A 24826-nucleotide genomic window follows, 5' to 3' on the forward strand; every position below is an offset into this window, starting at 1 on the left:
TGGCGTCAGCAGTCACTTAATTTCTCTCTCGGGATTCCTGTGCACGCGAGGTCTACTGACCACGCGTGTGTGGCGGCCATTGCTGTGGAGAGTTCCGGAGAAACCCTCTACTGGTAAGTTTTGCAAAATGTAGCCCTCAAGCCGCGTACACACTGACCGATATTGTGAACGGCTGACAGATAACGATATCGTAATCGTCCACAATATCATCCAGTGTGTATGCAAGATATCGGTAAAGATGCGCGCTCCCGCGGATCGTTAACGATATCTTTCATCGTCTGAACATGCAGGCCAACCTGACGATATCGTCAGGTTGTGCATGGTCAAGGATGCTGCCGGTGACGTCACAGAACGATATCGTTAACGACACTGAGCCTGACAAACACTTCATATCGCTCATGGAGCAAATCATTAAGTGTGTATGCGCCTTTAGGCTACAGCGGCTAACGCCATCTGAAGATGACATTAGCCGCTGTAGCCATTGGGCTATGGGGGCTGCGGCTGCTGTTGGAAATGGAGGGATCTCCGACATCTGCCGCCGTCCCTCTTTCATATATTCGAGGAATCCCTAATATTTGCAGAAATCCACTGACAATTGGCGTTTTCTGAGATATGCTGCAAATATTTAATGATAAATAAGACGTTTAATGATGTGTCTGGGCTGCAGGCACCAAGGTGTTTACAGCAAGAGCCCCTGTGCCCCCTTCCCCCTCATAGAGCCCCGTTAGCTGTCTGTCAGCTGTAGCAGGAGCCCCTGTACCCTCACAGAGCAGTAAAGGTCACAGGGAGTCCCCTCTGCCTCCATGCAGGGCCCCGCTGAGTGTCTGTCAGGAGCCCCTGCGCCTCCTCAGAGAGCAGGAATAAGTATCATGTTACAGAAGGGCAGAGAGGGTCCCATCTGCTCCCACGCAGGGCCCGTGGGTATCTATCAGCGGTAGCCCCTATGCCCTTATAGAGCAGTAAGTACATTACAGAAGAGTACAGGGGGTCCCCTCTGATATATGCAGGGCCCCGCAGGGTGTCTGTCAGCAGCAGCGTTGTAGAGTGGTGTAGAAGGGGTTACAGCAGCACAGCATCCTCTGCTCCCTCCCTCCTCTCCTAGCAGAGACTCAGAGGCAGCGAGCAGAGGAGGACACGGAGCACAGTCGCTCCAAGCATCCAGGTATGTGATGGGGTCTATGGGTCTGTACAGCACACCAACCTCAGTACAGGGTGCTATGTGTTCTTCATTGCTATAGCCTGAAAAATCCTTTCTCTCCTACACTTTTTGACTGGACTCCTATAACTAACACTTCTCATTGCAACTCCTATATCCTACTTCTATACCTGACCCCTATATTCCATTCTTGTATTTCAACTCCTATATCCTACACTTCTATACCTGACCCCTATATTCCATGCTTGTGTCCCAACTCCTATATCCTACACTTCCTTGTGTCCCAACTCCTATATCCTACTTGTATACCTGACCCCTATATTCCATGCTTGTGTCCCAACTCCTATATCCTACACTTCTATACCTGACCCCTATATTCCATGCTTGTATCCCAACTCCTATATTATACACTTCTGTACCTGACCCCTATATTCCATGCTTGTGTCCCAACTCCTATATCCTACACTTCTATACCTGACCCCTATATTCCATGCTTGTGTCCCAACACCTATATCCTACACTTCTATACCTGACCCCTATATTCCATGCTTGTATCCCAACTCCTATATTCTATAATGTTCCCATTACTGGTACTCTTACATCCATTACTTAATACCTGACTCCTATAATATTCCCGTTACTGGTACTCTTACATCCATCACTTATATAACTGACCCCTATAATATTACCCTGTTACTGGTACTCTTACATCCATTACTTAATACCTGACCCCTATAATGTTCCCGTTACTGGTACTCTTACATTCATCATACCTGACTCCTATAATGTTCCCGTTACTGGTACTCTTACATCCATCACTTATATACCTGACCCCTATAATATTACCCTGTTACTGGTACTCTTACATCCATTACTTAATACCTGACTCCTATAATATTCCCATTACTGGTACTCTTACATTCATCATACCTGACCCCTATAATGTTCCCGTTACTGGTACTCTTACATTCATCATACCTGACTCCTATAATGTTCCCATTACTGGTACTCTTACATTCATCATACCTGACCCCTATAATGTTTCCGTTACTGGTACTCTTACAACCATTACTTTAATACCTGACCCCTATAATATTCCCCTGTTACTGGTAGTCTTACACAGGGCTGTAACTAGGGTGGTGTGACATGTGCCACTGCACTGGGCACCGCAGGGCAGGGGGCGCTGTTCGGGCCTGTCAATATAATTATTGTGCATCATCACTGCGGCCATTTGGAGTCACACTGTATTTTGCAGTAACACCTGGATAACAGTGGTACAACGGGATTGGTAAACCTTCATCTTCGTCAAATCAGATTGGTCATGCCCCTTACCCATGAGGCCACGTCCCTTTTTCAGGCACGCGTCATGTCCCTATTTGAGAAAATTTAGAAATAGGGGCACCAATACTCTTTTTGGCCCAAAGCACCAAAAAGTCTAGTTACAGCTCTGCTCTTGACCCATCACTTCATGGGTGTCTTTATAATGGGTGCAGAGTGTGCAGTGCACACGGGCCTCTGGATCCAGGGGGGTCCACACCGCACACCCTGCACCCATATTTAGTTATTCTTACCTTTCCGCAGATTCCGGTGTCCTGCTCTGCAGTGGTGGACCGGCAGCCATTTTCCCGGTGACTTGCACATGCGCAGATAAGATGTCAGCCGGGGAGAAGGTGCGGATGCCATTTTCCCGGAGACCCACGCATGCACAGTAGATTCTGGCATGATGGCAGATTCTACTCTGCTGACAGAGAGGAAGGGGCCCAAACGGGGGCTGCGCATGATTTGGCTCCTCTCTTAAAATGCCCCTGCATCACTTACATACCTGACCCCTATAATGTTCCCTCTTAATGGTACTCTTACATCCATCACTTATATAGAATACATGAAACTGCGCAAAAGAAACATTAGCTAAAAATTCACAATAAAAAAAACTAGAGGTGAGCGGGTTCGGTTTTACTCGGATTTACTCGGTTCTTATCGCCACTTTACCGCAAATTCGGATTTATTATATTGGCTATCCAAAACACATGATAGGCGATAGCCAATAAAATGCCGTTTAAAGATCCGAGTAAATCCGAGTAAAACCGAACCCGCTCACCCCTAAAAAAAACATATTTATAAAAAATGTATCATCCAAACATTGCAACTTAATGTATCTTTATGTAACCAAACAAATTACATATAACATGTAAAAAAAACACATGCAAAGCCTCAGTAATCCCTTGATGTTTTTTCCTATCGGAATGAGGGCCTGATTCAGAGCCGGACGCTCTGACCAGAGCGCTCGCTCTGAATCAGGGCCCTCCTACCTAACATTGGAGCGGCCTCTTGGACGCTCACATAGTTGTGGGTTACCACCCACAGCTTATGCAAGCGTCCATGATGATGGTCGCGATGGTCTTGACCATCGGGCTTGCGACGAGACCCTGCGGTAGGGTCTCGCTGCCGCAAGCCCTGGAGTGATTTTGTCTCTATCAGAGCCAAAATCACTCCCACTGACATCACTAGTGATGTCAGTGGGGCCGGACCCAGACGGTAGGCGTTCCCATGGGAACGCCTCCGTCTGGTAGCCATGCCCCCGGCACGCCCACCAAAGGGGGCGTGCTGTCACTCACCATCGACAGCACGCCCCCTTTGGTGCGAGACCCCGAGCGACGGCTACCCCGTCGCTCGCCGGGTCTCGCGCATACGCACGACAGAGCTCCCTCCGTCGTGTGCATGCGCATTTGGGTACCATCGACCCGCTTGCAAGCGTCCTGCGCTTGCGAGCGGGTCTGAATGAGACCCTGAGCAAATTAGAAAATGGTTATCAGAAATGTTAGAGTCCCAAATTCCAGATGATAATACGATATTGTACGTTGAGTGCAAACCTGAGAGCTAGGTACATTTACACCAAATTCCAAGGTGATTTGGCTAGAAGGCTATTCACCACCCTGCAAATGATGTGAATATTATGCAGGTTTTATAGTTCTGTTTGTCCCGATGATAATAAGTACCTTTTGAAGGGTTCTAGCTGTAGTAGAAGAGGCAGGTGATCAATGCCTAGTGATATTATTCACACATAGTCTCCGTGTATTAATGCTGCCGCTGAAAATCAGCGTATACACACTGGAATGTCCCGTCCGTCTTGATGGATACTTTTTTTAGTGGGTTATAAAAGAATCGGGGTCAGCAAGGGAAAAGAGAAACAAAGTAATTAGTCACAGTCTCTATATATTAGATAGCGCTGTAGCTGTATGTGAGCATACTGTTTCGTCCGAGCGTCCTCTGAACCTGTTACCTCTGCTGCTACCTCCGCTAAACTCCGGGCATAGACGCTGGTGGTGGTGTAAAGCCCGCTTAACATCCCAGGTGGTCAGAAATACAGCTCACACAGACATACAGCTCACACAGTGTGTGTGATCAAGAGGTGGAATCCTTAATGCATTTCGTCACGGTTCACGTGACTTTTTCCATCACTTATATACCTGACACATTTAACCATGTGTACCCAGCCGACCTGTCGTGTGACAGGACCCGGCGGGGGTCCCGGCATCGGCAAGTGCATACACCCTCGCTGACGATGTCGCCCGTCGGAGCTGCATGCAGTAGCGTACATAGTCAACGACATTGAGTGTACACACTAGACGATGTTGCGAACATGTCGTCCAATCGGCCGGATCGGATGACATATAGTCTAGTGTGTACTGGCCATTACATCCATCACTTATATACCTGACCCCTATAATATTCTCCTGTTACAAGTATTCTTACATCCATCACTTATATACCTAACTCCTAAAATATTCCCCTGTTACTGGTACTCTTACATCCATCACTTATATGCCTAACCCCTATAATATTCTCCTGTTACTGGTAATCTTACATCCATCACTTATATACCTGACCCCTATAATATTCTCCTGTTAGTGGTACTCTTACATCCATCACTTATACACCTGACTCCTATAATATTCTCCTGTTACTGGTACTCTTACATCCATCACTTATATACCTAACTCCTATAATATTCTCCTGTTACTGGTACTCTTACATCCATCACTTATACACCTGACTCCTATAATATCCTCCTGTTACTGGTACTCTTACATCCATCACTTATATACCTGACCCCTATAATATCCTCCTGTTACTGGTACTCTTACATCCATCACTTATATACCTGACCCCTATAATATTCTCCTGTTACTGGTACTCTTACAATATACCTGACCCCTATAATATTCTCCTGTTACTGGTACTCTTACATCCATCACTTATATACATAACCCCTATAATATTCCCCTGTTACTGGTACTCTTACATCCATCACTTATATACCTGACTCCTATAATATTCTCCTGTTACTGGTACTCTTACATCCATCACTTATATACCTGACCCATATAATGTTACCCTGTTACTGGTACTCTTACATCCATCACTTATATACCTAACTCCTATAATATTCCCTTGTTACTGGTACTCTTACATCCATCACTTATATACATAACCCCTATAATATTCTCCTGTTACTGGTACTCTTACATCCATCACTTATATACATAAACCCTATAACATTCTCCTGTTACTGGTACTCTTACATCCATCACTTATATACATAACCCCTATAATATTCCCGTTACTGGTACTCTTACATCCATCACTTATATACATAACCCCTATAATATTCCCGTTACTGGTACTCTTACATCCATCACTTATATACATAAACCCTATAATATTCTCCTGTTACTGGTACTCTTACATCCATCACTTATATACATAAACCCTATAATATTCTCCTGTTACTAGTACTCTTACATCCATCACTTATATACCTGACCCCTATAATATTCCCCTGTTACTGGTACTCTTACATCCATCACTTATATACCTGACCCCTATAATATTCTCCTGTTACTGGTACTCTTACATCCATCACTTATATACATAACCCCTATAATATTCCCCTGTTACTGGTACTCTTACATCCATCACTTATATACCTGACCCCTATAATGTTACCCTTTTACTGGTACTCTTACATCCATCACTTATATATCTAACCCCTATAATATTCTCCTGTTACTGGTACTCTTACATCCATCACTTATATACCTAAGCCATATAATACTCTCCTGTTACTGGTACTTTTACATCCATCACTTATATACCTGACCCTATAATATTCTCCTGTTACTGGTACTCTTACATCCATCACTTATATACCTGACTCCTATAATATTCTCCTGTTACTGGTACTCTTACATCCATCACTTCTATACCTAACTCCTATAATATTCCCCTGTTACTGGTACTCTTACATCCATCACTTATATACCTGACCCCTATAATATTCTCCTGTTACTGGTACTCTTACATCCATCACTTATATACCTGACCCATATAATGTTACCCTGTTACTGGTACTCTTACATCCATCACTTATATACCTGACTCCTATAATATTCCCCTGTTACTGGTACTCTTACATCCATCACTTATATACCTGACCCCTATAATATTCTCCTGTTACTGGTACTCTTACATCCATCACTTATATACCTGACCCCTATAATATTCTCCTGTTACTGGTACTCTTACAATATACCTGACCCCTATAATATTCTCCTGTTACTGGTACTCTTACATCCATCACTTATATACCTGACCCCTATAATATTCTCCTGTTACTGGTACTCTTACATCCATCACTTATATACCTGACCCCTATAATATTCTCCTGTTACTGGTACTCTTACATCCATCACTTATATAACTGACCCCTATAATATTCTCCTGTTACTGGTAGTCTTACATCCATCACTTATATACATGACCCCTATAATATTACCCTGTTACTGGTACTCTTACATCCATCACTTATACACCTGACTCCTATAATATTCCCCTGTTACTGGTACTCTTACATCCATCACTTATATACCTGACCCCTATAATATTACCCTGTTACTGGTACTCTTACATCCATCACTTATATACCTGACCCCTATAATGTTACCCTGTTACTAGTACTCTTACATCCATCACTTATATACCTGACCCCTATAATATTCTCCTGTTACTGGTACTCTTACATCCATCACTTATATACCTGACCCCTATAATATTCTCCTGTTACTGGTACTCTTACATCCATCACTTATATACCTGACCCCTATAATATTCTCCTGTTACTGGTACTCTTACATCCATCACTTATATACCTGACCCCTATAATATTCTCCTGTTTCTGGTAATCTTACATCCATCACTTATATACCTGACCCCTATAATATCCTCCTGTTACTGGTACTCTTACATCCATCACTTATACACCTGACTCCTATAATATTCTCCTGTTACTGGTACTCTTACATCCATCACTTCTATACCTAACTCCTATAATATTCCCCTGTTACTGGTACTCTTACATCCATCACTTATATACCTGACCCCTATAATATTCTCCTGTTACTGGTACTCTTACAATATACCTGACCCCTATAATATTCTCCTGTTACTGGTAGTCTTACATCCATCACTTATATACATGACCCCTATAATATTCCTGTTACTGGTACTCTTACATCCATCACTTATATATCTAACCCCTATAATATTCTCCTGTTACTGGTACTCTTACATCCATCACTTATATACCTGACCCCTATAATATTACCCTGTTACTGGTACTCTTACATCCATCACTTATATACCTGACCCCTATAATATTCCTGTTACTGGTACTCTTACATCCATCACTTATATACCTAACTCCTATAATATTCCCCTGTTACTGGTACTCTTACATCCATCACTTATATACCTGACCCCCTATAATATTCCCCTGTTACTGGTACTCTTACATCCATCACTTATATACCTGACCCCTATAATATTAATCTTTAACTCCCACTCCTAGATCCTACGCTTATATACCTGACCCCTTTAATATTCATCTCTTACATCCTACGCTTATATCCCTGACCCCTATAATATTAATCTCTTACATCCTACGCTTATATACCTGACCCCTATAATATTCATCTCTTACATCCTACGCTTATATACCTGACCCCTATAATATTCATCTCTTAAGGGGGGTATCCACTTAGCGATTTAACCATGCATGAATTGGGCATGTTTTGGTCGGAAGCGACCAGCAATGCGCGTAGCAGCTGGTCGTTTCCGACATCCGACATCGCCCGTACATGCTGGTCAACTTGACGATCCCATCAGGTTCAGCATGTGCGGGGATGAGGGATGTGCCTGGACTGAACGAGTGAACGTTCAGTCTAGGCACATCACTAGATATACAAACGAGAGCACGAGAGCAATGTTGTAATCGTGCTCTCGTTGGTATATCTATAAGTGGATACCCGCCTTTACTCCCACTCACACATCCTACGCTTATATACTTGACCCCTATAATATTCATCTCTTACTCCCACTCGTACATCCTACGCTTATATTCTAGATCCCTACAATAATAATAATAACTTCTTAAAGTAAAATAATAACTCTTATGTTTTAATTTTATGCTGAAATTCTGTCATTTTCATTTCTTTATCCAACTTGTACATCGTTCATTTGTAATTCATCTAATATTGATTTCTTAATCACATTGATACATCCGATATTTCATAAACACACCATTTTCCTGGGACCCCCAAAACAAGTTGTTTACAAACACTACAAAACAGATTCTGGTACTCCCCCTGGAATCCCAGCTCTGCGCCTCTGTCCTGCACGTCTATAGCTGACCCCTAAATCCAATACTTCTAAACTTTGTCCTATAACCAATTATTCAGAACCAGCTAATAAAACACGATTTTAATGTCATTACTGTTTGTTATCTCTATGTCCTACATATCTCAAAATCCTCCTTATAAACCTAACTAGTATATTGTGTACATCTATACCTGGCTCCTGTATCCAGCATTTATATACCTGAACCCTGTCTCCTACACCCCTACAACCAGGGGCGTATCTATAATGGGTGCGGGGAACACGGGCCCCTGGGTCCAGGGGGGCTCCGCACTGCACACCCTGCACCTCTCTGGAGTCCCACGTTGGCGCGGTGTCCAGCGCTGTAAAATGACTAGAAAATGGACGTGGTGGCCATTTTCCCGTCGTTTGCGCATGCGCAATACAGGGAAAATGGCCGCCGCGGCCATTTTCCCGGTGACCTGTGCATACACTATAGACTCTGGGCACACTCTAGTGCCCAGAGTCTAAAGCTCCGGCGCTGGCTGCGCACAACTCAGTGCGCTGCTGGCCGCCGGGCGGAGAGGAGGGGGCCCATGTCGGAGACTGCACACGGGCCCCCTCCTCTCTAGAAACGCCCCTGCCTACAACTGATTCCTATGTCCTACACTTGTATACAGGACGCCTATAATATTCACTTATGTGCTGGAAGCTTATTATTATTATCCTTTATTTATATGGCGCTTAGGTTGTGCAATTACGTACTGTGCCATATTATCACAGACTTTCATCCCTGACTAGAATGTATTCATCAGTTGGTGTGTCGGCTCCATAGAGCTTACACTGATTTCTGTCACCTGGGATATATAATAAGAAATAATTGTCTTGTCCGAGGTCACAAGAAACAGGCAGTAAAATATGAATTGTGGTCCTCTGTAAGGCTGTCACAGCCATTGTGTTACAGCAGCGTTCTTGACCACTGAGTCACAAATATTTTATTTACTACTATGTAATGCTATAGAGCCATATGGAAATCACTCTCATATCCGCCTGAATTATACAGATTTACAGATGTACAGTGTTATTACGGGGCCTATTTATTGAAGCTATTTCTCGCAAAATAGCTTTAATTGTAACAAGGAGAGACTGCGGCAGATCCCTCTCCATTGTCCCCGCGGTCACGTGCGCCTGGGCAATAATACCGATCCAGGAGACAAAGTGATGGCGCTAAATTCCAGCAGCATAAAAACAGCAGCCCAAATAGCGTAATGCACATGTATGTTATTAGCATAGGTGCAACATCCATTCCTAAAACTTAACCTTTATTGGGTATTATTAATATTAGAGATGTGCGCTGACCCACGTGTTTTGGATCTGGATCTGGATTGGTTTTGCCAAAACCTCACCTCCGTGTTTTGTTTTCGTGTTTTGGTTTTGGATCTGGATTTTTTCTTAAAAAAATCATAAAAACAGCTAAAATCACATAATGGGCCTGTTTTTGTTCCTACAGTATAATTAACCTCAATAACATATATTTCCAGTAATGTCCAATCAGTTTTGACCACCTCACAATATTATTTGCTTCATCTAGTTTAGGCCAAAAGGTTGCATCCAGCTAGCTAAGTGACACAGTGGGCGGCACTAACATGTGGCAGTTCAGTTTCTAATTTCCAACACGGATACAGTGGGTTATACAGTGTGGGTTGGATACACATATAGTGCACTTACTGTGACAGCAGTGTCGGCAGAGTGGAGTTGCTGACGGTGTCCACCTCAGTACATGGAATGGCAGTGCTGCGGTGCTGGTAGAGTCCTCAGTGAAGGGTACCGGTGATGTCGGCGGTGTCTTTAGTGCAGGTTTGCTGGCTGTGTCGGCAGTGTGGGGGTGCCAGCGGTGTCCTCATTGCAGGTTTGCTGACTGTCGGCAGTGCAGAGGTGTTCTCAATGCAGGGTGCCGGTGGTATCGGCAGAGCAGGGGTGCCAGCGGTGTCTTTAGTGCAGGTTTGCTGGCTGTGTCGGCAGTGCGGGGGTGCCAGCGGTGTCCTCATTGCCGGTTTGCTGACTGTCGGCAGTGCAGAGGTGTTCTCAATGTGGGTGCCGGCGGTATCGGCAGAGCGGAGATGCCAGCGGTGTCCTCAGTGAAGGTTTGCTGACTGTATCGGCAGTGCAGGGGTGCTGGTGGTGTCCTCAGTGTGGGAGTGTCGGCAGTGTGGGGGTCGCTGACGGTGTCCTCGGTACGTTGGGCAGCAGTGCAGGGGTGCCGGCAGTGGTGGTGTCGGCAGCGGGGGATGCTGCCAGTGGGAGTGCCGGCAGCGGGGGGGTGCCAGCGGCAGGGGATGATAGGCGCCATCTTCTTTTTCTTTTGTGTCGTTTTCAATGGGCTTAACGCTGATTGGCTGAGAGCCGTGACAGATGGCTCTCTCAGCCAATCAGCGTTAAGCCCGCTTGCGACTCGACAGAGGGGTCGCGAGGTTTTGCCTCAGGTCAGGGATCCGCTCGGATCGCCCCGGATCCCCCAAATTCGGGTGGGTTTGGAGCTCTTAGATCCTAATCCGCTCATCTGTAATTAATATACAGTATTATTAAAATCAGCGAAGTCAAATTATATAGAATAGTGCTGAAAATTAAAATAAAGGCTGTAAATGATCTCTGTGCACCATTTATTATTGCTTAAAGCTGTATTAATTCGGTATCCATTAACAAATGTATTGTTATTACAATTATCAGCAGATACCAGCTATGGGATATTGTACACAAATAATGTTATTCTCGCATGGTCTAATTGAGGCAGTAATGTGAATTAGATCTCAATTAGATCATGCGAGAATAAAATTTTTGTACAATATCTTCATAGCGAGCGACTTTGAATCAGACGCTATAGGGTATATTTACTAAAGTGCAGGTTTTTAGAAGTGGAGATGTTGCCCATAGCAACCAATCAGTTTCTAGCTATTATCTTCTAGAAGGTGCTAGATAAATGAGAAGTAGAATCTGATTGGTTGCTATGGGCAACACTCCACTTGTAAAAAAACAGCACTTTAGTAAATATACCCGTATGTGTCTCACCATGCCTGCACCTTACCGAGTGTCCTCATACATTACATAGCCAAAAGTATTTAGACACATCTTCTAATTAGTATGTTTGGCCATTTCGTCCACACCCATTGCTAACAGAATATCAGCAAACAGCCATGCAGTCTCCATAAAGATCCCTGATCACAGAAATCCAACAAAATATAACCCTGGAGCAGATCGGTGATACTGAGCTGCCGAGGGATGCTTGCCTAAGGAAGTACGTTACCGCTTTGCCGATCGTTGCATATGTGTGCGTGTGTAGGACGTTAAGCCGGTGAGTTGTACCATTGTAAGGCTTTCTTGTATAGGGCACTGCAAAAGAAATCCCTATAGTTTGGCAAAAACACCCGTTTTTTGTCAGCTGTTAAAAAATCAGCTCCTCAATCCAAAACGTCAAAATGTAATTTCTGATTTGACTTTACGAGCTCCAGTTATATACATACAGTATGGAGTGAAGCGTTTCTGTTATATGGTATTTACAACCTGCAGAGCCTGGGAAATACATCACATTCTTGCTATTAGACAAGACATATCCTGGTAACACAAAACTACCATCTGCCGATACATCTGTCCCCTATCCATAGCACCTGTCACCCTTCACTCAGGTGTGACATCACATTGAGGAACAGAGGCTCCAATTGTCTTGTTACAGGGTGTCAGTTGTCACATTCCCCTCTGTCTCCATAGTTCTATCTGTCTTCTACAAATATAATTTTATAAGCACGGATACCCTACCCCTTAATTTAGCCCAATTATTCTTGCATGTTCCGCATCCACCCACATGCCACTCACTCTCTCCGATCATCACTCACTAACCCCTTCTCCCACCGGTGTGCCTATCTTCTAGAAAGCTATTTATTTGGACCAGTGGTCATGTGGTCTGCTGAAGACATCAGAACCCCCCCTCACACACGCACACACACCTATATATGTCATTTTGTTTATTTGCAGCAAAGTTTTGGTTACATAAACCCTTTTGCAGACTTTGAGAAAGGAAATGTACACATTTATTAGTTCATGTCCCCAGGGGCACAATTAGGTATTTGAAGGCTCCATAGCAAAAGTTTGTAAGGGCCCCTATGTACCACCTCATGGTGAAAAATGTATATAACACATGTAACTTTGACTGGCTCCCCCAAGCTCTTCGCCCATAGCAGTTGCACCCCTTGCACTTATGGTAGTTACACCCATGCATGTCTCTATAATGTTTGGTAGGGTACTAATTTGTAATGTGTTTTTTTTTTACTTGAATGTTGTTGCTGCACATCTGCGGGAGAGTCCAGACAACCTTTATTAAATGAGATTACAAAGCAGCAGTTAGATCGTGTAACACTTTACTCTGGATGCTTAGTGCTGCAGGGACGCTGAGTTATTTACCTGCTGTATTTTATCCATTAGATAGAAGACATTTTTATTAGTTGCAATGTCTGGCAAATTATCTCTTTATTGATTTAGGAATTTGAATTAAGCAAAATACAGTTTGGATAGCTATCCACCTGTAATTGCACAACCAAATGCTGCATTAAGAATGGCTGCTGTAATTGTGATTAGAATGTATAGATGTATTGTGGTTATCTGTCATTTTGGAATAGAAATATGGAGGGGGTAAATATACTGCTTTTGTGCATGAACGACATTACAGGCACTGTGTGCTCCATTGAAGGAGTTGCACAAAACAGTACTCCAGTCACCCAGAAATACTTAGGGGTATATTTGCTTAATTGATTAAAAATCGATCAAAATCGAGTAAAATCGATATTGTGTTTCTGGGGCTAAATCACACATTTACTAACAGTCAACTTTTGAATTTGTTTTTAAGTAAATATGTGATGTAGGGGTTTATTTACTAAGCAGTGTTAGGAGACAGAGTGAAAGTGATAAGAAAGTGATAAGGTGCCAGCCAATCAGCTTTCAACTGTCATTTTTCAAACAGCCTGTGAGATGACAGTTGGGAGCTGATTGGCTGGCACCTTATCACTTTTCACTCTGTCTCCTAACACTGCTTAGTAAATAGACCCCTTAGCCCCAGAAATAAAACATCGATGTTGATCGATTTAAAATCGACATTTAGTAAATACACCATACATGCCTACCTTTTAATATCTCTTCCTGGGAGAAGCCCGGGTAAGAGAAGCAGGAGGGTGGTGGCAGGGGCGGGGCCTGACGATTTGTGGAATTAAGCCCCGCCCCCTCATGGTAAAATTGCTGTGATTGGCTATAATTTACATAGGGGCGGGCCAAATGATATGATTCATGTAGAATCACGTCTCAAGCCCTTCCCCCTACACGGAGACCCGCGATCGCAGTGCCTACCCTTCCGGGGGTTGCCGATGGTTACCCGAAAAATTGCAAGCCTCCCGCAAAAACAGGGAGGGTAGGCATGTATGAAATACACCCCTTAGTAATGTGTTGTAGCCAGGGCCAGGCATAACTAGGTATTTGAAGGCCCCATAGCAAAAGGTTAGTAAGGGCCCCTATGTACCACCCAATAGTGAAAAATGTATATAACACATGTAACTTTGACAAGTAAGATGGGGGCCCCTCAGCTCTGGGCCCCATAGCAGCTGCACCCCTTGCACCTAGCTGCTAGTGTATTCACAGATAAATGAGTACCTGAGCATTATGGGCCTCAGAGCTAAGGGGCAGGGGTGGGCTGGGCAGGGTGCCATGTGCCCCCGGGCTGCTCTATCGCCGAGCGTCGCGGGCCGCCTCCTCAGACAGCAAAGGGGCCCTGGTGGTTCAGTGTGTTATGCTGCTTCAGCCGCGTCTGCATTCCGACTTTGACTATCGGTGGCAGCCACGGTCACATGATTCCCCACCAGGCTCTTACTGTGTGTACTACAGGGCTACGGAAGCCGTGTAGGTCCACAATTAACAACAAGGCAATCTGTGATACGGCCGTCCTGCCACGCATAGGCGGCCGTAACCCACTGGGAATGGGGGCCAGACCAGGGCTCCGTAGCCTGGATGAGGTGGAGCCTATTGTGTTTAAGGGGCAGGGCTTACAGTGACAGACTTTGATTGTACTGGCCTCTCTCTCTGGGTGTGATATGTATTACCGCCGGGCACATGGCTGGCGGCTCAATTCCCGACAGCGGCTGGAGGAGGAAATCCCGATCGTCCTAAAGGTAAGTATCAACTAACCTAACCCCCCTAACCCTAACCCTCCTTAGGGGTGCCTAACCCTAACCTCCCCCCCCTGTGCCTAACCCTAACCTCCCCTCTAAGTGCCTATACCTAAACCCCCCTTCCCTGCTGCCTAAACTTAAGTCCCCCAGGGGGGTGCCTAACCCTAACCTCCCCCCGGGGGTGCCTAACCCTAACCCTCCCTCCCCCTAGCCTAACCCTAACCTCCCTGGGGGGTGCCTAACCCTAAGTCCCCCCCGTGAGCCCTAAACCTAACCCTCCCCCCCACGGCTGTCCGCTGCGCCGCCCGGCATCCGCTCGATCGGGATGCCAAGTGCCGGTCCCCCGACGTCGGGCAAATTACAAGCGTCCACATTTAGACTAGGGGTGAGCGGGTTCGGTTTTCCTCGGATCTTTTTATTGGCTATCGCCGAACACGTGTTTTGGATAGCGAATGAAATTGACCCGAAATTGCGGTAAAGTGGCGATAAGAACCGAGTAAAACCGAGTAAAACCGAACCCGCTCACCCCTAATTTAGACGCCTGTCATTCGTCCCTAGTCGGGATAAAGCAGTCTGGAAGCCGGCGGTCAGCATTTAGACCGTTGGGTTCCAGACTACATCCCCTCTCTCTGGCTAGTGATCAGGCAGCAGGACATGGGGGTGGGGGTGCATACTTGCAGCTGAGAACCCATGTTGTGGCACCAGGGGTGCAGATACTTTTTTATATTATTATTTTTGGCATGCGGGAAAGGCTTTTGCATACAGCTGATACATACTGAGCTGCATTATCTTGACGGGTTCTTTCCGACTCCTGGGAGAATAGACCGACCTCTGAGGGTGTGAAGTGGGCATTCCGGGGGATGGATGACACTGTTCCCTGTGAAATACTTCATTAAGCTCTGTCCTTGTGTGGGGACAGGAATGGCAAATATCGCATCACCTCTCCTTCCCGAACATCCTACTTGCAACTCCCCCTCCAGGAATCTCCCAGATGGGGGGCATACTGTACAATGTCAGTAAGTATGATTTTAAATTTGCCCCATTCTGTAGAACAATACGGTTTTGTCATAGTACAAAATTGCACCTTCTAATTGGAATTATTCCACATAGATATTTCATCTCCCCCACAGCTGTCCTGGGCCTCCGCCGGGCCCCTCAGACAAGCCCAGGCCAGGGAAATTAGTATTAGCAGTGTAATCTGTGACAACACTCTGGCCCCATAACCTATTGGCGGAGTATAGAATTAACGTGATCATGGAGATCTGGGCACTGAGCCTATGACCGAGTTTGAAGTGCGTGTGGGTGTGCTGGGTACAGTAGTCCTACAGACAAATTGCTATGCCAGGATACAATATACTTGGCCAAGGTACATGTGGCGTGGCATATGTAACGCAGTTTGTGCTGGTGGCGGATAGTTCACACGTGGTACAGGTTAACTATTTCTTAGATTTAGTGAATCAGGTAGAACAATAAATAGCATAAGACACAGGGATGTCACAGATATATAGAAGAGCAGCCTGTAGCTCAGGGTGTTGCTGGGCATTGTAGTGCCCCGGGAAAGTGATAGTGGTAAATACTTTGGCGGATGGTAGCACTATTGCCCCTCACTTTAGCAGTGGTGATACAGTGTACTTGTAGTGTGCAGTATGGGCTCTGTATGGCTGTGCGACTGGCGAGTCTCCTGGGTCTGTCCATTCTCTTGGAACGCCAGGAAGGAAAGACGCGCCAAGATGCCGAGCATGTCAGAGGTCATGCCTGTCTGGCTGAGCTCCGGCAGGTCCTAGTGACCGCCGAGTCAGATTATCTTGTAGGGTACTGTATAGGAGGCAGCACAGGTGCCCACTCCTCTCAGCAATTAGTACATGCCCCTCTCTTGAGGTTCCTGACTACACTGATGAAATGTTGAAATATCGCCCCTGGTGGCCCAGCGGTGACTTACATGCTTCAGACGGCTCAATCGCAGCTTCCGGTTCCCGGCGATCATGTGACTGTCAGTTCCAATGGAGTCATCAGACAGAGCAGCATTCCGCTAACTACGCTATCCCTTTTCCTAACCCAAATCCCTAATACTCTTAATATTCCACAGTCTGGGCCTTATTCAGAGTGAGTCTGAAACTTAACTGCAATTTGCGACTCTACAATTTGTTCTGAGTCAGCCGCGTCTGCAAATCCTGAGCAGCGACTCTCTCCCCTGGTCATACCTGGCTGAGATGAGACTGGGTTGTGCCTGGAGGTGTGGCTTCAATGACCGTACAGAAAATGCTAAATATCGCAGCACACAATGAAAATACTATTAATGGCCGGACTGTGCAGCTTATGGGTACAGAAGTGGTTGGGAGCATCTGAATTGCTCCGCAAAGCAGGCGCAAATATAACATGTTTGCTCTTTTCATTTCAACACTTAGAAATATATGTGCAGGCTTCACCGATTGTGCCTGAATCATTCTTTATTTATGATAAACGAGGGATCCTTGCAGTGTAAAGTAACTCATTGAACACTGCTCGCTCCTGCTGTTTTCATGTAATTGAATAATACTTGCCAACTTTTTTTTTTTTTTTACAAAAGGTTATAATTTTTATTAATAAGCTGAAGGAAAAGTACAGAAAAAAAAGGGGGATCCGGGATCAGGGCAACAAAGTATATTGATGAATACTTGCCAGATTTCAATAAACCCACTCCGGTAGAGTCCCAGAGCGGGCAACCCTATCCGATGGGTTATCACGGCCTGCCGGCTACTGTTTGAAGCCGCAGTTCATTGCAATTTAAAGGCAAAATACATGATTTGCAGTATTTTAAAGTTTAAAGGGGGTGAGGTTAGGCTGATGCAGTTCATCGTGAATCACATAATCCAACTGCTCACTGCAGTCCAGAACTGCACGGGGAGATTGGCTAGCTCTGTTGGGAGGCCTAACTAGGGAGCTTCTCCATATTCTGGACTCTCTCGATCTTTCTGGGAGAGTTGGCAAATATGATTTGAATAAACTGTATGGTTTCACATTTACAACCAGACGCAATAATCATTAGCAGTCACCACGATCAACTTTACATCTTACACCAAGGTCAGCTGACTCAATTAAACCGGCTTCAGGAAGCTGCATTTGAAACTTTTTGGCAGCCATATTTGTTTCAACTGGAGACTACACACCTAGAACACACCCTTACTGTGCTTTGGTCAGGGCCGCAACTAGGGGGGGGGGGTTAGAGGTGCACGTGCACCGGGTGCCGGATTGCGGGGGGTGAAAAAAGCTGACTCGCAGTGGCTTGTGGGCTGCAGATTCAGAAAACAGACGTCCAAAAATGGCTGCCGCCAAAGAGGAGACAAATGCTGTGTGCATTGCGCTCTGCTAACAGACACTAGAGGTCCAGTAGGACCGTGCCCATTCCATGCGGACTAGCGTACGCATGGACTCTGCTAAAAAACGGCCATCCAAAAATGGCCGCCACCAAGGAGGAGACAGATGCTAGAGGTCCTACTGGACCTCTAGTGTCTGTTAGCAGAGCACAATGCACACAGCGTTCCCGGAAGTGCCGGAAACGCTGGCGCTGCCGGGATAAGGTGCTGAAAGCTACATCTTCTCCCGTGAAATCCCCTGGCAATGAGCATAAACCCCATGGCAACGAGCATGAACCCCTCTGGAAACGAACATGAACATGGCAACGAGCATGAAACCCCATGGCAACGAGCATGTAACCTCTGGCAACGAGCATAAACCTCCTGGCAATGAGCAGGTAATTTTAAAGTAATTAGAATCCTTACTGTGGGGCATAAAAAGGTGTCAGGCAAATATGTAAGTGGCACTTTGGTTATAGGCATTACAGTGCGTGGCATAATGTGTAATGGACATTATGGTGTGTGGAATAATGTAAGTCACTATACCAGGGATGTCTGACTAGTGCACTGCCTTATGGAGGCGCAAGGACAAAATCCAGGTACGGAAAGGGAGGGGGCGCAAAATTGCTGCCTTGCACCGGGTGACAGATATCCTAGTTTCGGCCCTGCTTTGGTGGTTACTGCACGCCCAGTGTAGTTGCATTCGCGCCCACTACCCGTGATCAAACACCCTTGCCCAATAGAAGCCTTTGCGCTTCTTATCGCAGTTCTTCTTGGAGGGATCTAATCGGATCCTGGCTGGATGTTCCGCACCGCGGATGCGATGCTTAGTACATCCCACCCTTAATGTCTTCTTTTTTATGAGTGCCATGTTTTCTGGAAAAAAAATACCAGCCTTTCTATTATGTTTCTGCTCTACTTATAACAGGAGGCAGTCAAAGTGTTGACAGCGTAATGTTGACAGGGGAATGCCGACGAGCATTTTAATCTTGTCCATTCAGTGCCCCCCCCACACACTGTCTGCAGCCAGCGCCATATTTCCAGTGATATTTGGGAAGTTGGCACATGCTCAGAAGACATAGCCTTTGCTTTCACCACACGGTGCCATCTTTCCGAAGATATCAAGATGGGGCTGCCGACTCTTCATAGAAGAGGGGGCGCGCTTGCCGGCATCACCACACCAGGGAGGTGGGCTGCTCTGAGTTCAGGGTGTGTGGCGCAGGGTCCATGAGCACGGCACACTCTGTACCCATTATAAATGCGCCTATAGTCGCGTCAACATAACTTTTAACGTGCTGGTAAAGGTTCATTTTTGAATTGTAATGTCAATGGTTAAAATGTTTCAAATAACATTACTATCGCGTCGGAGGTCTCCCATTGACATTACGCTGTCAACATTTTCACTGTTAACAGCATAAGTGTCAACCAATCATACCAAACCGATTTAGAACACTGGCACTAAGGACCTCATTCAGAGTTGGTCGCGAGCGCCGATGCACTCGTAACCGACTCGATGGTTTGGCCTGCGCACGCGCAGCAGCCGCACTGCGCATGCGCAAGCCCCAGAGTGACAGAGAAACTTGTTACCAAAGGGGCGGCTGTATCGACAGCTGCCCCCGTTTGGTAGGCGGGCCGGGGGGTGGTTTTCAAAACGGAAGCGTTCCTTTGCGAACGCCTACCATTTTGTGGGCGGCCGCACTGACATCATCAGTGATGTCAGAGGGGAGCTTCCTGCTCCATCACACCAGAAAGCTCCCTAGGGCTTACAAGTGCCCAGACCCTACCCTAGGGTCTGGTCGTAAGCCCCGATGGTCGCGATAGTGATCACCATCGCGACCATCAACCTGGTCAGTCGTTAAGCTGTGGGTGGTAACCCACAGCTTAACGATCGACAAGGAGGCGGCCGTTCATGGTGCAAGCGGCCGTCCTGATTCTGTGCAACCGCTTGCATCTAACGACCGCCTCTGAATGAGGTCCTAAGTCCAAAAGCTACAGGTGGTAACCCTATCCTGTCTATCTGTTCTTCTCTTCTCTGTCTATCCACTTACACTACAAACTAGCTGGGATACCCGGCGTTGCCCGGGTTGAAAACTGGACCCTGAAGTACACCTGCAGCCTTTATTTGTTTATATTGTCCCCGCCTATAACCCCATTCCAGTGTTCCCAAAAAGGACCCCACTGTTTGCTATCATACATGCAAACAGTGGCGTAACTACCGTGGGTGCATGGGGTTCAGCTGCTATGGTGCCCGAGCTGCCTGTGTGGCCCGACACTCCCCCTGCACCCAGTCACGCACACAAGGGGGGCTGGTCCAGTCAGGGCCACCAAGGGGGGCCAGGGTATCAGCGGTGTTAATTTGGTGTTGGCCCGCCAGCTGTAAGCACTGTAATCACCGACACGGCAGACATGGAGAGACAGTGCCGCCAGTCGTGAGGCAGAGTTCGCAGACTGGCAGTGGCGACTCCATATTGGTTGCTGATCCACAAGCTCTGATTGACTCGCGACCGGTGCCAGATTCGCTGTCTGTCCATGTCTGCCGGTGCACCAGCTGTAATTAGCTGGTACCCAGCACCAAATCCATACCTGCTGGGTGCTAATGGCACACAGGGGAAGGTGAGAGACTGCAGGAGGGACACAAGGATGTGAATTGCTGGGGGGGAGTGCATAATGTGTAAGGACATTACTGTGTAGCATAATGTTATAAAGGGCATTACTGTGTGGCATAATGTGTAAGGAGCACTACTATTGTGTGGAATAATGTGTTATATGGGGCACTACTACTATGTGGCATAATCTGAAAGGGCATTACTGTGTGGTATAATGTATAAGGGGCATTACTGCATGGCATAATGTGTATAAGGGGTACTATTGTGTGGCATAACCGGAATGGGCTCTGTGTGGCATAATATGAATGGGCTCTGTGTGGTTGCAAATGTACAGTCAGGTCCATAAATATTGGGACATTGACAGAATTTTCATATTTTGGCCTCTATGCACCACCACAATGGCTTTGAAAAGAAACAAACAAGCTGTGCTTTAACTGCAGACTTTCAGATTTAATTTGCAGGTAATTACATCCAAATCAGGTGAACGGTGTAAGAATTACAACGGTTTCTATATGTGCCTCCCACTTTTTAAGGGGCCAAAAGTAGTGGGACAAACTAAACAATTCTAACTTTCACTTTTTAATACTTTGTTGCAAATCCTTTGCAGGCAATTACAGCCTGAAGTCTGGAACACATAGACATCACCAGACGCTGGGTTCAATCCCTGGTGATGCTCTGCCAGGCCTCTACTGCAAATGTCTTCAGTTCCTGCTTGTTCTTGGGGCATTTTCCCTTCAGTTTTGTCTTCATCAAGTGAAATGCATGCTCAATCGGATTCTGGTCAGGGGATTGACTTGGCCATTGCATAACATTCCACTTTTTAGCCTTAAAAAACTCTTTGGTTGGTTTTGCAGTATGCTTCGGGTCATTGTCCATCTGCACTGTGAAGCGCCGCCCAATGAGTTCTGAAGCATTTGACTGAATATGAGCATATAATATTGCCCAAAACACTTCAGAATTCATTCTGCTGCTTTTGTCAGCAGTCACATCATCAATAAATACAAGGGAACCAGTTCCATTGGCAGCCATACATGCCCACGCTATGACACTACCACCACCATGCTTCACCGATGAGGTGGTATGTTTTGGATCATGAGCAGTTCCTTTCTTTCTCCATACTCTTCTCTTCCCATCACTCTGGTACAAGTTGATCTTTGTCTCATCTGTCCATAGTATGTTCTTAAAGAACTGTAATGGCTTTTTTACATGTTGTTTGGCAATATCTAATCTGGTCTTCCTGTTTTTGTGGCTCACCAATGGTTTACATCTTGTGGTGAACCCTCTATATTCACTCTTATGAAGTCTTCTCTTGATTGTTGACTTTGACACATATACACCTACCTCCTGGAGAGTGTCCTTAATTTGGCAAACTGTTGTGAAGGGGTTTTTCTTCACCAGGGAAATAATTCTTCTGTCATCCACCACAGTGGTTTTCCGTGGTCTTCCGGGTCTTTTGGTGTTGCTGAGCTCTCCGGTGCGTTCTTTCTTTTTAAGAATGTTCCAAACAGTTGATTTGTCCACACCTAATGTTTTTGCTATCTCTCTGATGGGTTTGTTTTGATTTTTCAGCCTAATGATGGCTTGCTTCACTGATAGTGACAGCTCTTTGGATCTCATATTGGGCTCTGTTTATTAACATTATTTTTACTAAAATAAAGTGAAAAGGGGTGTTTTCACACCCTTTTCACATTATTTTAGTTTCACCTGTAGTTATTACAGGGCAATTGGAGTAGAATTAGTAAAATTCTACTCCAACCCCTAGTATCACTTATTTTTAGTAAAGCAGATAGCATTTCCCACAATTGTAATGGGAAATGTGATCCGACCATAGTTACTAAAAATAAATTGTAAAAAAATACCGGGGGAAGCCCTGTGATAATAACGCCACCTGGAGGTGGCGTTATCCAGGGTCTCCCCCGGTTACCGGGCTCCCACTCTGCTCTAACGGGGAGAGCAGAGGCGGGAGCCGGTACCAGTAATCAGCTATGTGGTCTAAACAGACCGCAAGCTGATTGCTGTAAAAAAAAAGAAAAAAAAAAATGGAAACATTTTTTTTTTTTACCTTACCTGAATCCAGGGACCGGTGATCGGGCCTCCGGTGATGGCTCCTCTCCGGTCAGCTGGTCTCCCACAGTGCACTGCTGCCCGGTCATCAGGTGATCGGGTCCCAGTGCAGTATGGGAGATCACCTGACCGGGAAGCCCGGAGAAGATCACCGGAGGCCAGGAGGATGCAGGTAATGAAGGGAGGGGGTGTCGCAGGGGGGGAAGGGGGGTCCGTAATCGCGGGGGGCGGGGCTTAGCGTCGGTGGGGGGGTAGCAGCGACGGTGGGTCGGCGCATGCGTGGGCTCTTAGTCGCGGTATTTTTTCCAAAAATACCGCGACTAGAGTGCGGATGGGATCCGCAGGGACAGAGCTTTATCGCAAGCTCTGTCCCTGCAAGGGATTTATAGTAAATCCCTGTGATATTGCCTGAATTCGCAATGCGAATTCACTCGGTAATATCACACTACAATCCGCATTCAATATGCGGATTGTAGTAAATAGAGCCCATTGAGAGTCAACAGCAACTGATTCCAAATGCAAATGTCACACCTAGAATCAACTCCAGACCTTTTACCTGCTTAATTGATAATGAAATAACGAGGGAATAGCCCACACCTGTCCATGAAATAGCTTTTGAGTTGATAGTTCCATTACTTTTGGCCCCTTAAAAAGTGGGAGGCACATATAGAAACCGCTGTAATTCCTACACCGTTCACCTGATTTGGATGTAATTATCTCAAATTAAATCTGAAAGTCTGCAGGTAAAGCACATCTTGTTTGTTTCATTTCAAAGCTATTGTGGTGGTGAATAGAGGCCAAAATATGAAATTTCTGTCAATGTCCCAATATTTATGGACCTGACTGTATATGTTTTTTTTACCTCGGCGAGGGGCATAACATTTAAGATCTTGCTGTGGCCCAAAAAGTTGTAGTTATACCTTTGCATGCAAACATAGAGGGCTGACTAATATATATGGTCACTTTAAAAAGGAGATTTAATAAAGCTTGGAGATAAAATTGGAGATAAATAGCACCAACCAATCAGCTCCTAACTGTCACTTTACAGGCTGTGGGCCGAATTCAGTTAGAAGCGAAAAGCCGAGATCCGCAAAAAGATATCGCCGGTTGCGTCTTTTCGCCTGTCGGAAACTTCTCTCCGTATTCAATTCCACCCGTTTTTCGCGTACGCGGAAAGTCAATGCAGTGCAATAGACGAAAACGATTCGCCTCTGAATATGCAGGAGAAAACAAGTGCAAAATTTTTATTTTGGGGTGCAAAGGTGGGGAAACCTCTCAGAACCTTTGGGACAGCCCCTAAGGACAACTGTGTCAAAAAGTTCCAGAAAAAAAATTAAGAACACCCCAAAAAAGTACTTTCAATTTGGGGGCGAAAAAGCACAAAGTGGGGGGACAAATTTAAAAACTAGTGAAATAAGGTTCTGGGGTTGCAGGTACTTTTATGACGGAGGAATTTCACTTTATTTAAAACTTCACTTTAGAGACATTAAAAGATGCTAGCACCCATTTTCAGGTACCCCAAATTTGCCAGGAATACTTATTTTCTCCAAAAAATACAGCTTTATACCATTCTTCACCACTTGTGCAAAGACGCTAATTAGAGACAATTGTACCAAACAGTTTTATTAGGATTAATTGGGCACTGCTACATTGATCCCCAAGGTTTCTGCATTTTTGGGGGGAGGGGGGGGTTTCAGGCTGATTTCCCGATTCTGTTACCACTTTCCGCCTGATCGCACTTCGCGTGTCGCCATTTTCGCATCTTTAGGAATT

General features: G+C 45.5%; 1 protein-coding gene across 1 annotated transcript in view; it reads left to right on the plus strand.

Annotated features, from left to right (window-relative positions):
- Positions 1-1110: 1110 nt before the first annotated feature.
- Positions 1111-24826, plus strand: part of TMEM91 (transmembrane protein 91) — a 65463-nt gene continuing 41747 nt past the window's right edge. Inside the window, exon 1 of the mRNA XM_088477057.1 lies at positions 1111-1162. The gene's annotated coding sequence lies outside the window, so the exon portion shown is untranslated. The remainder of the gene's footprint in view (positions 1163-24826) is intronic.

This window comes from Taudactylus pleione, unplaced genomic scaffold, assembly GCF_031769625.1.
Source record: "Taudactylus pleione unplaced genomic scaffold, aTauple2 ptg000199l, whole genome shotgun sequence".
Taxonomy (NCBI): Eukaryota; Metazoa; Chordata; class Amphibia; order Anura; family Myobatrachidae; genus Taudactylus; species Taudactylus pleione.